Source organism: Anolis sagrei, chromosome 4 (assembly GCF_037176765.1).
Source record: "Anolis sagrei isolate rAnoSag1 chromosome 4, rAnoSag1.mat, whole genome shotgun sequence".
Taxonomy (NCBI): Eukaryota; Metazoa; Chordata; class Lepidosauria; order Squamata; family Dactyloidae; genus Anolis; species Anolis sagrei.
Window position 1 is genome coordinate 122,143,449 of NC_090024.1, and position 14,652 is coordinate 122,158,100.

Genomic DNA, 14,652 nt, shown 5'->3' on the forward strand with positions numbered 1-14,652 from the left:
ATTTATCTGGTTTTAGACCTAAAAGAAGCTCCAATAAAAACGCACAGTTTGAGCTTATTAGTATTTTCTCAGAATTCAACTGAATTCAAGAGGACTTTCTACCGTCCTTGACTCAGGATAAAATATGTGCTTGAACTGATGGGTGTGAAAACGCTTCACTAGCTTAGAAAATTCACATTGTTATCTTCATTCATCATGTGGACAATGTGAACTCAAAATCCCCATCTGCATACCTGAGCAATTAGGCCACTTGGGTTAATTACATTTTTTAAAAAGGAATTTGGTATCAGTGTGAGCCTCTCATCCAAGTAAATGTCATTTTCTTTGATGTCAGGTCTGATTCTTCAATACCTCTTCCATTAGCTAGTTGTTTCTTTTCTAAATATCTCCAGATGGCGTGCAAGCCTTTAGAGACTGCATTGTGAATTATTTTTAGATTTTTTTTCTTCATGGCTGCTGAAATTAGCATGTTAACACAATTTCCCATCTAAACACATTTTTATTTGCTTTATGTTTCAGCCTTTCTTCCTCATGTATATTTGAGATATGTATTTGAACTGGAATTCCTGTCATCATCTCATATATATATATAAAACACACACACACACGTATATATATAATATATATATATATATCTGTGTGTGTGTGTGTGTGTTTTATACTCCCAAATTAGGAGGGATAGCCAATACTTCAGAAGACAGGAGCAGAATTCAAAACAATCTTAACAGGTTAGAGAGATGGGCCAAAACTAACAAAATGAAGTTCAACAGTGACAAATGCAAGATACTCCACTTAGGCAAAAAAAAAAAATGAAATGCAAATATACAGAATGGGGGACACGTGACTCATAAGTAGTACGTGTGAAAAAGAGTTAAGCATGAACCAACAATGTGATGCGGCGGCAAATAAAGCCAATGGGATTTTGGCCTGCATCAATAGGAGTATAGTGTCTATCAGGGGTCTTCAAACTATGGCCCGGGGGCCGGATACGGCCCTCCAAGGTCATTTACCCGGCCCTCGCTCAGGGTCAACCTAAGTGTGAAACTACTTGAAAGCACACAACAACAACAATCCTATCCCATCAGACCAAAGCAGGCCCACACTTCCCATTGAAATACTAATAAGTTTATATTTGTTAAAACTGTTCTTCATTTTAATTATTGTATTGTTTTTAAGAGTATTTTGAACTACAAATTTTATTTTATTTATTTATTTGGAGTGCTTCTACCCCGCCCTTCTCAACCCCCTAGGGGGGACTCAGGGCAGCTTACAAAAAAAGGCACAATTTGATGCCCAACAATTCACAAAGTACAATATACAAAATACAATATAACGACAACAGTTATAGCTAGTTAAAACACTCAAATTAATACAATAGCAGCAATAAAATCATCTTGTGGCAACGTTCGCCAGTTCATAAATCCATAATCCATCCAGACTTGTCATTGTCCTTTCCTACTCTGGTCGTCATTGTCTTTTATCCATCTGCCAGCTTACCCAAAGGCCTGATCCCACATCCAGGTTTTTAACTTCCTCCTGAAGGAGAGGAGGGATGTTGATGACCTAATTTCCCTGGGGAGTGCATTCCACAGGCGAGGGGCCACCACCGAGAAGGCCCTGTCCCTTGTCCGCACTACCCTCACTTGTGATAAAGGTGGGGCCGAGAGCAGGGCCTCCCCAGAAGATCTTAAACTCCGAGGTGGGACGTAGAAGGAGATAGGTTCGGACAGGTATGCTGGGCCGGAACTGTAAAGGGTTTTGTAGGTTATTTATTTATCGTGTCATCAGCAACCATACCATTATGTTACAATTCTAACAGAACAAAACAAATACACAGATTAAAAAGAAAAAGAAAGAAAGAACACACAGATTTTGCAAACTTGGTAGTTGGTTAAATGTCCTTTGACCAGTATCTGGCCACTTGGAGTGCCTCTGGTGTTGCCGCAAGGAGGTCCTCCTTTGTAGATTAAAACCAGCACTTTGAAATAAGATATGTGCAGTGTGCATAGGAATTCATTCATGTTTATTTCAAATTATAATCCGACCCTCCAACGGTTTGAGGGACTGTGACCTGGCCCTCTGTTTAAAAAGTTTTAGGACCCCTGGTCTAGATCCAGGGAAGTAATGCTACCCCTCTATTCTGCCTTGGTTAAACCACACCTGGAATATTGTGTCCAGTTCTGGGCACCACAATTGAAGAGAGATATTGACAAGTTGGAATGTGTCCAGAGGAGGGCGCCTAAAATGATCAAGGATTTGGAGAACAAGGCCTATGAGGAGCGGCTCAAAGAGCTGGGCATGTTTAGCTTGAAGAAGAGAAGGCTGAGAGGAGATATGATAGCCATGTATAAATATGTGAGAGGAAGTCATAGGGAGGAGGAAGCAAGCTTGTTTTCTGCTTCCTTGGAGACTAGAACATGGAACAATGGCTTCAAACTACAAGAGAGGAGATTCCATCTGAACATGAGGAAGAACTTCCTGACTGTGAGAGCCGTTCAGCCGTGGAACTCTCTGCCCCGGAGTATGGTGGAGGCTCCTTCTTTGGAAGCTTTTAAACAGAGGCTGGATGGCCATCTGTCGGGGTGCTCTGAATGCGATTTTCCTGGTTCTTGGCAGTGGGTTGGACTGGATGGCCCATGAGGTATCTTCCAACTCTTTGATTCTATGATTCTATGACCCCCCCCCCCCCAAATTCCAATAAAACTGGGTGGGAGGGATCTAACCCTTTGCTATCAATGTAGATTGGATTCCAATCTAGACACAAACCAGACACTATCTAATAGCTCAATATGGGGCATGATAGAAATTATTCCAAATTTTTAGGATCATTTGAGGAATGTCAGCATTTGGGTTTCTATAAAGCTCAAGTATCACTTGACATCACATGTGACAGTCAAACACCTGGGAGTTTTAGACTGTGCATGGGACTCTTGCACCGTCTTAATCCTTTGAGAGCAGAGATTCCAGGTTGACATCTGGCATATCAGTATATTTCAAGCAGCCACACAGAAATTCTGAGCAATTTGGAGAGTGGTTAAGATGAAAAAAAAATCCATTAAAAATCTTACCCAGCGCTGCTCTCAATTCCACAAGACAAATCCTTTTAATACACATAGACCTTCAGTGGATTAGGCTGTTAAGTGATTTCTTCTGATTAAAACTCAAAAGAGCTAGGGCTCCTAAAGTGCCACTGATAGCCAGAGAATTGGAATATCTTCAAGGAAACTATTGAATAATAGTATGGAACCCAAGCAACATAAGTTGAGGGGTGCCTGCTTTCAATGGACCATGTTAATGTGCAGAAAGTTTACAAGGTGAAAGAGTAAATAGGAACCCATGCAAAGGATGAATAAGTGATCCGCTGTGTCTCTTCTACTTGTTTGTCAGTATCAGTTGTAGGAATCCTGATGAGAAAGATGGAATATGTGAACTGGATGAAAGGATGTTGTGGTCCACGCTCTTGTTACATCCCAAATAGACTACTGCAACACACTCTACGTGGGGTTGCCCTTGAAGACTGTTCGGAAACTTCAACTGGTCCAGCGAGCGGCAGCCAGATTACTCACCGGAGCGTCATACAGGGAGCACACCATCCCCCTGCTGCGTCAGCTCCACTGGCTGCCAGTTCAGTTCCGAGCACAATTCAATGTGCTGGTTTTGACCTACAAAACCCTGTATGGTTCCGGTCCAGTGTATCTGTCCGAACGCATCTCCCTCTATGTCCCAGATCATCTGGGGAGGCCCTGCTCTCGACCCCACCGCTATCACAAGTGAGGTTGGTGGGGACGAGGAGCAGGGCCTTCTCAGTGGTGGCCCCTCACCTGTGGAACTCACTCCCGGGGGAAATTAGGGCATCAACATCCCTCCTCTCCTTCAGGAGGAAAGTAAAGATGTGGTTGTGGGACCAGGCCTTTGGGCAATCTGACAACTAGATAAGTACAATCAGACGATTAGGACTGACAGGACTGACAATGTGGAAATGGAATTTGGACTATGAGATAGCGAACGCTGACCGTCAATGAGGAGTAATTGGGTTTGTATTGGTTTTACTGGTTTTATTGATTTTATTGTTGTAATACAGGAATGGTTGTTTAACTGTTAATTGATGCTATTTGTTTTACTACTGTTATGTGATGCTGGCATCAAATTGTGCCTTTGTAAGCCGCTCTGAGTCCCCTTCGGGGTGAGAAGGGCGGGGTAGAAGTAACCGAAATAAATAATAAATAAATAAATAAATATAGTGGAAAGGTTCTCAGCCAAGAATGTTCTGCTCTGCATTGTGTTCCAGTGCTGAGTTGCAGTGTTCAGGGGGAGGAACTACTTAGAAAAACTAATCCAGTGTATCCCCTTTTAAAGACTTCTATCGTAGTCTGGTTTCATATTAGAAAGTGATAGAGGAGGGGTTATCGATTCTTTAAGAATATGATTTATTTTAACATGAACTGTCTGTTGTTCAGCCTGTGAATGTGTTTCAAGATCAAGGTCCTTTGGATATGGGGAATGATATCGATGAGGTTCAAGATGGCAATGGTTTGGTCAATGATACTGATGCAGAGAATGACATGAGTGTAGTTTCCCATGGGAATGTTCCTACAGGGTATAGGGATGATGGTTTACTCCCTGAATGGCTCCCAGAGAGTTCCCAGGATTTTGGGGCCTGAAAACAACTTGACACCTGCAGAAACTAATGAGCATATAGACAAGTGGGTGGAAATTAGCCAAAACAGACAGCTCGACCAAGGTCTTCAGCGTTCTGCCAGGCTTTGACAGAAAAGGATGAGAAGCATTCAGGTAAAACAAAACCAATTTCTGAGTGCTTGATGGTTTAACGAGGGCATATAAAGTTCTAAGCATGGGAAAAATAGTCAGATGAAGCATAGTTTACAATCTGGCTAATTTCTTGCTCTTGTCCCATGGAAGCCTTGCTTGGAAGATTCTGCCCCTTCTCTCCTGACTTTTAGAAAGTTGGTGAAAACTTGGCTCTTCATTCATCTCTTATATTAGTCTAACATGGGCTTGACACATTTTCTTATAGCCTTCTGCTTTTTGCAAGTTTTTCAAAAAGTTGAAGTTGCCGTATATGATCACTGATCAAATGGTGTTAAAACTATAAAACCAAAGATTACTGTGGGTTTTAAAATGCTAGCTTATAATTTAGGACCTCATCACATGGAGGTTGAGAAGCCCGGGGACAATGGGGGGACAGACCATTGGCTAGCATAGTACTGTGTTTCCTTACCATTGATCCCTTCCACAATGTTTCCCTGCAGTCCCCAGCTTCCTCCTGCTTCCTTCTTCTGTACACACGACTCCTCTGGGCTCTGTTTCTCTGCACCAGCAGCACGGAGCCAAACAGAACTTTGCCCTGTATCATATGATGGTCTCAATGGGACTCTGTCCCAGGAGAGTGCCAGCAATGCAGAGAAGTGCGGAGAAGACGCTTCTTGACCTCCATTTATTTATTTATTTATTTAGAGGATTTCTATACCGGCCTTCTCAACCTCGACGAGGGACTCAGGTCGGTTTACAGTACATATCAAATACAATCAGATAAAACAGCAAATACAACTCATTACATATTAAAATAGTACAACTCAGTACAATAAAACCTCATCATTACATCATTACAGTTTCCTACGCCAAATCGTCAATCCAGTCATGGTCATAACCATATTCATAGTCGCAGTTCATCATAATCCATCACAGGGAAGGTTCCAGGTTCAGTCTTTGAATGCCGCATTCCAGAGCCATGTTTTTAACGATTTCCTGAACGTCAGGAGGGAGGGGGCAGATCTAACCTCTAGTGGGAGGGAGTTCCAAAGCCGGGGAGCCACCACCGAGAAGGCCCTGTCTCTCGTCCCCACCAACCGTGATTGTGAGGGTGGTGGGACCGAGAGCAGGGCCCCCCCCGGAAGATCTTAGTAGCCTTGATGGCTCATTGGGGAGAATCCGTTCGGACAGGTAAACTGGGCCAGAGCCGTTTAGGGCTTTATAGGTCAACACCAGCACTTTGAATTGTGCCCGGAAGCTGATCGGCAGCCAGTGGAGCTGGCGTAACAGAGGGGTCGTGTGGTCTCTGTACCCTGCTCCTGTTAACAATCTGGCTGCCACGCGTTGGACTGATTGAAGCTTCCGGGCAGTCTTCAGAGGCAACCCCACGTAGAGAGCGTTGCAGTAGTCTAAACGGGATGTAACCAGAGCGTGGACTACCGTGGTCAAGTCAGACTTCCCAAGGTACGGGCGCAGCTGGTGCACGAGTTTTAATTGTGCAAAAGCTCCCCTGACCACCGCCGAGACCTGGGGTTCCAGGCTCAGCGATGAGTCCAGGATCACTCCCAAGCTGCGAACCTGCGCCTTCAGGGGGAGTGTAACCCCGTCCAGCACAGGCTGTAACCCTATACCCTGTTCGGCCTTTCGACTGACCAGGAATACCTCTGTCTTGTCTGGATTTAGTTTCAATCTGTTGTCCCTCATCCAGTCCGTTACAGCGGCCAAGCACCGGTTCAGGACTTCAACAGCCTCCTTAGTAGCAGGTGGAAAGGAGTGACAGAGTTGGACATCATCTGCGTACAGGTGACACCGTACCCCAAAACTCTGGATGATCTCTCCCAACGGCTTCATGTATATGTTGAATAACATAGAGGACAGTACAGAGCCCTGCGGGACCCCACAACCTCCATGTGATGAGGTTGTAAATCCTTCTGCCATGCATTGCTATTTTCAACTATCTTAGCAAATAGCCTCTGTATCATGCCAATGAGCAATACTACCAGGGCTGTCATTGTCTCATTGGAAACAAATCTGTGCTATAATTTCAGCTGCGGGACTGTGGTGCAGCTGGCTGGGAGTCAGCTGCATTAGATCACTACTGACCGAAAGGTCATGCGTTCGAAGCCAACCCAGGTCGGAGTGAGCTTCCAACCATTGTGTAACTTGCTGTTGACCTTTGCAGCCTGAAAGACAATTGCATCTGTCAAGTAGGAAATTTAGGTACCGCTTATGCGGTGAGGCTAATTTAACTAATTTACAACGCCATAAAAATCTCCAGCAAGCATGCAAAGAGTGAGGAAGTACTCCATCAATGTGATAAATCTTCAGTGTCAGTGAAGACATCTGCCCTTGCGCTATGCTACTCTGCTGCTGAGTATGCATGCCCAGTGTGGAACACATCTCACCACACTAAAACAGTGGATGTGGCTCTTAATGAGACATGCCACATTATCACGGGGTGTCTGCGCCCTACACTACTGGAGAAATTGCACTGTTCAGTTGGTATTGCACCACCTGACATCCGCTGGGGAGTTGCAACCAATAATGAAAGGACCAAGGCAGTGACATCTCTGGCCCACCCCCTGTTTGGGTATCAGCCAGCACACCAACGACTTAAATCAAGAAATAGTTTTCTAAGATTTTCTAGTGTCTAGATCTAGGGAAGTCATGCTACCTCTCTATTCTGCTTTGGTTAGACCACATCTGGAATATTGTGTCCAATTCTGGGCACCACAAATCAAGAGAGATATTGACAAGCTGGAATGTGTCCAGAGGAGGGCGACTAAAATGATCAAGGGTCTGGAGAACAAGCCCTATGAGGAGTGGCTTAGGGAACTGGGCATGTTTAGCCTGAAGAAGAGAAGGCTGAGAGGAGATATGATAGCCATGTATAAATATGTGAGAGGAAGCCACAGGGAGGAGGGAGCAAGCTTGTTTTCTGCTGCCCTGGAGACTAGGACGCAGTGGAACAATGGCTTCACACTACAAGAGAGGAGATTCCATCTGAACATGAGGAAGAACTTCCTGACTGTGAGAGCCGTTCAGCAGTGGAACTCTCTGCCCCGGAGTGTGGTGGAGGCTCCTTCTTTGGAGGCTTTTAAGCAGAGGCTGGATGGCCATTTGTCAGGGGTGATTTGAATGCAATATTCCTGCTTCTTGGCAGGGGGTTGGACTGGATGGTCCAAGAGGTCTCTTCCAACTCTTTGATTCTATGATTCTATGATTCTAAGATCTACAGAGACACTCACTGGAACACCTCAGCAAGGTACCAAATGAGAGACTCCCCCCTGGGCACACAGAAAACTGGGTGACTTGGAAAGCGCTGAAAAGACTGCGCTCTGGCACCACGAGATGCAGAGCCAACCTTAAGAAATGGGGCTACAAAGTGGAATCCATGACATGCGAGTGTGGAGAAGAGCAAACCACAGACCACCTACTGCAATGCAATCCGAGCCCTGCCACATGCACAATGGAGGACCTCCTTGTGGCAACACCAGAGGCACTCCAAGTGGCCAGCTACTGGTCAAAGGACATTTAATAGAATACCAAGTCTGCAAACTTTGTGTTTTGTTTGTTTGTTTGTTTTTTAATGCAATACAACTGTTTTGGTTTGCTCCTGACATGATAAATAAATAAAGTGTGGTGAAATGGATGGTGAAGTGGCAGCTCCCCCGGTGGCCGGAATACCCTCATGAAGCTGGAATGTTATATGGTCTCTGTGTGTCTGTCTATATATGTTGCGTGTCTATGGCATTGAATGTTTGCCATGTATATGTACATTGTAATCTGCCCTGAATTCCCTGCGGGGTGAGAAGGGCGGAATATAAATACTGTAAATAAATAAATAACATCAGAAAGCACTGGCTGAAATCCAGCTTTGCACTAGTAGAGAGCTGATAATGTGACACCGCTTTCTTTTTCTTCGCCTTTGTATATTTTGGAACAGGTTTTGAGAATGTCAGCAAGGAAATAGCTCAGTCCTGATTCAACCCTTGGGAACAGTTATGTCAGCAGAAATAAGTCCTCCCTTTTGGATCCCACTCATCTTATCAGACAATTGGAAGGGGGAGTTAATGCGGGGGGAAAGGCAAATGGAAGGAAATATAAATAATCACACTGGTTATTTCCAAACAAGATAGACTGGTCCTTTATTCTAGTTATGTGCTATTTTAGCAAACAGGGAGGAAAACCTCATGTTTTTTTGTCTATGGCTCCCAGCTCTTATGTAAAAGCGCCCTCTGGTGTTTGCATTGAGGATTGTCTTTTCCTTCTATGGGAAAAAAAACTACTGGGGACTCCATGCCATTCAGAAGAAATATTTTTAGGAAAGCTTCCTTTTGGATGTCAGGGAGCCAATGGGAAGCAGCCCAGATAACTTCGCAATTGGTGCAATATTCAATGTTTTTTGTTATGTTCTTTATGGTTGGTGTTTTATAGTTCATTGATTTTAATCTGTTATTATATGCTATTTTAGTTCTGTGCTGTGTAAAAATGATGCACCGGGGGAAAAATGCTCCTTGTCGTCGTCCCCCCCCCCCCCCTCCTGGCATTTCTATGCCAGAAGGACTCTGGCAGGATGTTAATGGTGACAGGTAAGTTATTTTGTATTTTAAGGCCTTTGGGGTGGGGGTGGGGAGGAGTTTGGTGCCCTCTGGGTTTTCTGGACTCATTCAGCCTGAAAAACCCGAGAGGGCTATGTGGATTGGTCTTGGGAATCATGCGGCACTGTCCCTGGGCCCAATCCACACAGGGCTCATACCAGGAAAGATCTTATCACGTATCAAATTAATTTGGAACAAACCAAGGTTGTCTCAAATTAATTCGGTTTTACCAGAGACATTGTTTGGACGCCTTGGGTAAAACCACGAGAAATAAACAACATTGCAATAAAGTACAAAGCATATAAATACAATAAGCAGTATACATGAAGCATAAGAAAGCAATAAACAACATAATAACAATGAGGTAGGTACTACCTACTGGGAATATTCGAAGAAGAATGGGATTTAAGCACTAACGACGATATACTGTTCACCTATCTCACGACGGCAGCAAGAGTAGTCTATGCGAAGAAATGGAAAACAAAAGAAACACCAACAGAAGGAGAATGGTTAGAGAAAGTCCTAGAAATAAAAGAAATGGACATGCTAACCTACGCACTAAAAGACACATATGGACGCCCACTCAAAAGAACAGACTGGAACCCATTAAAGGAATACATGGAGAGAAATACAATTCCAGGAAAATAAGAGTGGATCACAAAACAAGAGTCGGAATAAAATTACAAGGGATAAGCCATAAATCAAAGCTGAACAGAAGAAACGAAACCACGAACGTGGAGAAGATAGAGTTGGAAGTCAACCCCCTAAGATCCCATCCCCCCTCTCCCCCTTGTTGCCCCTCCCCTTCCCAGATCCCACCTGTCCCCGAAAACCTAGGTAAACACCTGATAGGGAATTCCTCCCCTTACTTTCCTCACCTTCCCCATCCCCCCCCCCCTACACTGTTTTTAACTATTTTGTATAACTATTAAAACCCCCTACTGTTGTATTTTGAAAAAATTTCATAATAAAAAATATTTTTTAAAAAATGAGCGGGCCGCATGTACAATAAAATGGTTTAAAAACTCAGGGTGAGATAAAAGGAGCAAATTACTGGCATGGAGAAACACTCATAGAGAAACAGTGTAATAAACATACCTTTGTACAAGGGGGGCGGCTCCTAGGTCAAAATGTTGAGGGGGGCAATAGCTAAAGCTTGTGTGGATACTCTCCAAAAGCGCAGAGGCAAAACCAGGTCTTGAGATCCTTTTTAAAGGTTTCTAAGGTAGGGGCCGACCAAGGGCAAGATGGATGGATGGCATCCTTGAAGTGACTGGACTGACCTTGAGGGAGCTGGGGGTGGTGACGGCCGACAGGGAGCTCTGGCGTAGGCTGGTCCATGAGGTCACGAAGAGTCGGAGACAACTGAACGAATGAACAACAACAACAAAAGGTAGGGGCTTTCCTAATCTCACCAACAACAAAAGGTAGGGGCTTTCCTAATCTCACCGGGCAATGAGTTCCAGAGTTGGGAAGCCACAGAGGAGAAGGCTCTCTCCCTTGTACCCACAAGGCGAGCCTGAGAAACTGGCAGGGGTGAAAGGAGGGCCTCCCCCGAAGAATTTAAGATGCAACTGACGACCTATCTCTTCCTCTAGACCAGTAGTTCTCAACCTGGGGTCCCCAGATGTTTTTGGCCTTCAACTCCCGGAAATCCTAGCAGCTGGTAAATTGGCTGGGATTTCTGGGAGTTGTAGGCCAGAAACATCTGGGGACCCCAGGTTGAGAACCACTACTCTAGACCTACCCAGTCAATTTTGCCTACAATCCTTTATACACAAACCTGATAGTTCCACTAAATTCCATGCGGATTACGTCTGAATAGAGTGTGCAAGATCATACTTATAAGCTGTTCTGTTCCCCTGCTCATTCACACACTGGGGTTTAGCAGCTTATATTGGGATAGCTCAACCACTGCCCTGGAGCCAAGAGGGGTATGAATTTTATTTTTATGGAATTAATAGCAAAGTCCAGGAAAAACATGGATTGTGGTCAGATGCAATGTGAAAAGAGATGCTTTATGGCTTCAGAATAAATTCAGCCACAAAGAACCAGTGGCCCTACCGTTAAACAAAATGCGCCAGGATTGTGGCGCAGCTGGCTGAGTGTCAGCTGCATTAAGATCACTCTGACCAAAAGGTCATGAGTTCGAAGCCAGCCCGGGTTGGAGTGGGTTTCCAACCAATTGTGTGTAGCCTGTTGTTGACCTTTGCAACCCGAAAGACAGTTGCATCTGTCAAGTAGGAAAATTAGGTACCACCTTAAAAGTGTGGGGAGGCTAAATTAACTGATTTATGAGGCCATAAAGAAGACTCCAGCAAAGCATTCCAGCGGGGAAGCATGCGGGGAATGCGGAAGTGCTTCATCAGCGTCGCAGATGGATGATGAAAGCGACAGCTCCCCTGGTGGCCAGAAAAAGTTAAATAGCCTCTGCGTATGTCTGTATATGTTTGTATGTCAAAAATTGGCATTGAATGTTTGCCATATATATGTACACTGTAATCCGCCATGAGTCCCCTGCGGGGTGAGGTCAGAATATAAAAGCTGTAAATAAATAAAAAAATAAATGTCAACAGATTTTGGAATTTAAGGATGAGCAGCAAATGGTTACTTTAATGTATTCTTCTTATATATTTACTGCATTGGAATGGAAGAGATATGCTTTTGGGATTTCCTGCCTTGAGTATCAGAGTAACTTTGCTTGCTTTAGACCCCTACCGATAACTTTGAGGAGTATCACTTCCTACTCCATATAGGGTAACAAAATCACTCTCATATACAAGATTTACTTTATATACGTATCAGGGATGGTGATAAACAGTTTAACCTAAGTTAAAAGCAGAAAAGACTTTGTATTTAGGTCCAAAATTATTGGTTGTCTCAATTTATACTTCTTTGTGAATTGAGAGTGATGGTATTTTACAGTTAATATAGCAAGAGCAATTTTTTTTTGGTTGTGTCAGGAGCAACTTGAGAAACTGCAAGTTGCTTCTGGTGTGAGAGAATTGGCCATCTGCAAGGACGTTGTCCAGGGGACGGCCGGATGAATTGGTTTTTATCATCCTTCTGGGAGGCTTCTCTCATGTCCCCGCATGAGGAGCTGGAGCTGGAGCTGGTAGAGGGAGCTCATCCGCCTCTCCCCGGATTTGAACCTGCGAACTGTCGGTTTTCAGTTCTGCCGGCACAGGGGTTTAACCCACTGCGCCACAGGGGGCAAGTGCAATAACAGTACAGTGGAACCTGGACTTAAGAGCATCCCAACTTAAGAGTGTTTCGATTGAAGAGTTGTCACTCAGCCCCAGTTTCACTTTGACATAAGAGCAGTGTTGAGTTAGCAGATGACACCAAAGGGAGCGGTAGCTCGAGAGTACAGGGCTTTGGGGCTTCAAAGGAGCAGGCTCCGTGCCTTGTGCTCTTGTCCACTTTGGGATATTGCTGTCTGCTTTGCTCTTGTCTGCTTTAAGGAACTATGGGTTACTTGATTTTTGTGTGATTTTTATTCCTGGTATGTTTGGCTTTATGAAGAGAAGTTGGGGGGGGGGGGGGAGAGCACGAGGGGGAGGGAGGCTAGAATGAGTACAGTATGAAGAAAATGATGCTTCTGCCTCTTCGCTTTGTGCTTCCTTGCCACAACTTTGTACTTCTACCATTTTAAAGTTGATCTTTTTTATTGCTTCCTGTAAGTGTGCATTATATATTATTTATTTATTATTATTTATTTGGGGTGCTTCTACCCCGCCCTTCTCAACCCCCTAGGGGGGACTCAGGGCGGCTTACAAAAGGCACAATTTGATGCCCAACAATTCACAAAATACAATATACAAAATTACAATATAACGTCAACAATTATAACTAATTAAAACAATCAAAACAATACAGTCGCAGCAATAAAATCTTGTGGTCAATGTTCGCCAATTCATAAATCCATGATCTGTCTAGCATCGTCATAGTCCTTTCCTACTCTGGTCGTCATTGTCTTTTGTCTAACTGCCAGCTTACCCGAAGGCCTGGTCCCACATCCAGGTTTTAACTTCCTTCTGAAGGAGAGGAGGGATGTTGATGACCTAATCTCCCTGGGGAGTGCATTCCACAGGTGAGGGGCCACCACTGAGAAGGCCCTGTCCCTCGTGCCCAGCAGTCTCACTTGTGATAAAGGTGGGGCCGAGAGCAGGGCCTCCCCAGAAGATCTTAAACTCCGAGGTGGGACATAGAAGGAGATACGTTCGGACAGGTATGCTGGGCCGGAGCCGTAAAGGGTTATTTGTTATTTATAAAGGACATTTTCTTATTTAAAAGCACACAACAAAAATGTGAGGGGAAGCAGGGTGGGGAACAGATTAATAGCACTTTAATGGGAAATTTTACTTTGAGTTAAGAGTTCAGTCACAGAACAAATTAAGGTATCACTGTACACATTTCTGCCCATGTAAACAATACACTTGGATTCAGGATCATGTGTATGTCTATATGTGCAAGTGTATTGTTGGAATATTTAAGTATGTCATTTCTTAAGTGAATGTAAGTAAATGTAAGAATCAGACCCAAGCATGCTGGTCTGTAGGTTGGTAGGGGGTGAGGCGGTCCCTCAGGTACATCGGCCCCAGACCATGTAAGGCCTTAAATTGTTTTTAAATTGTTTTTAAATTGTGTTAGATTTTAGACTGTTCTTGTAAGCCGCTCCGAGCCCCAGGGGAGTGGCGGCATATAAGTTTGAATAATAAATAAATAAATAATAAATAAAAATAAGTACCATCAGTTTAAAAGTGATCCGGTGTTCAATCGGTAACCAATGCAGCTGCAGTAAGATTGGGGTTATGTGGCATCTCATTGGAGCTCTCGCAAGAAGCCGAGCAGCTGCATTTTGCACCAATTTGAGCTTCCGGATCACCAGCAAAGGAAGGCCAATGTGGAGGGCGTTACAGTAGTCTAATCTTGAGATGACTGTGGCCTGGAGTACCATAGCTAGGTCATCTCTGGACAGATAGGGGGCCAACTGTCTTGCCTGCCGCAAATGAAAAAAGGCGGTTCTGCTCACGGCGGAGACCTGAGCCTCCATCGTTTGCAGATTTGTTGATGACAATTACTGTTAGTGAAGTCTTCTCCTAGTTGCAGTTTTTGTTTCGGTCAGGAACAACTTGAGAAACTACAAGTCACTTCTGATGTGAGAGAACTGGCCATCTGCAAGGTCGTTGCCCAGGGGGAGCCCAGATATTTTTATGTTGTACCATCCTCTGGGAGGTTTCTCTTAGCCCCCGCATGAGAAGTTGGATCTGACAGACAG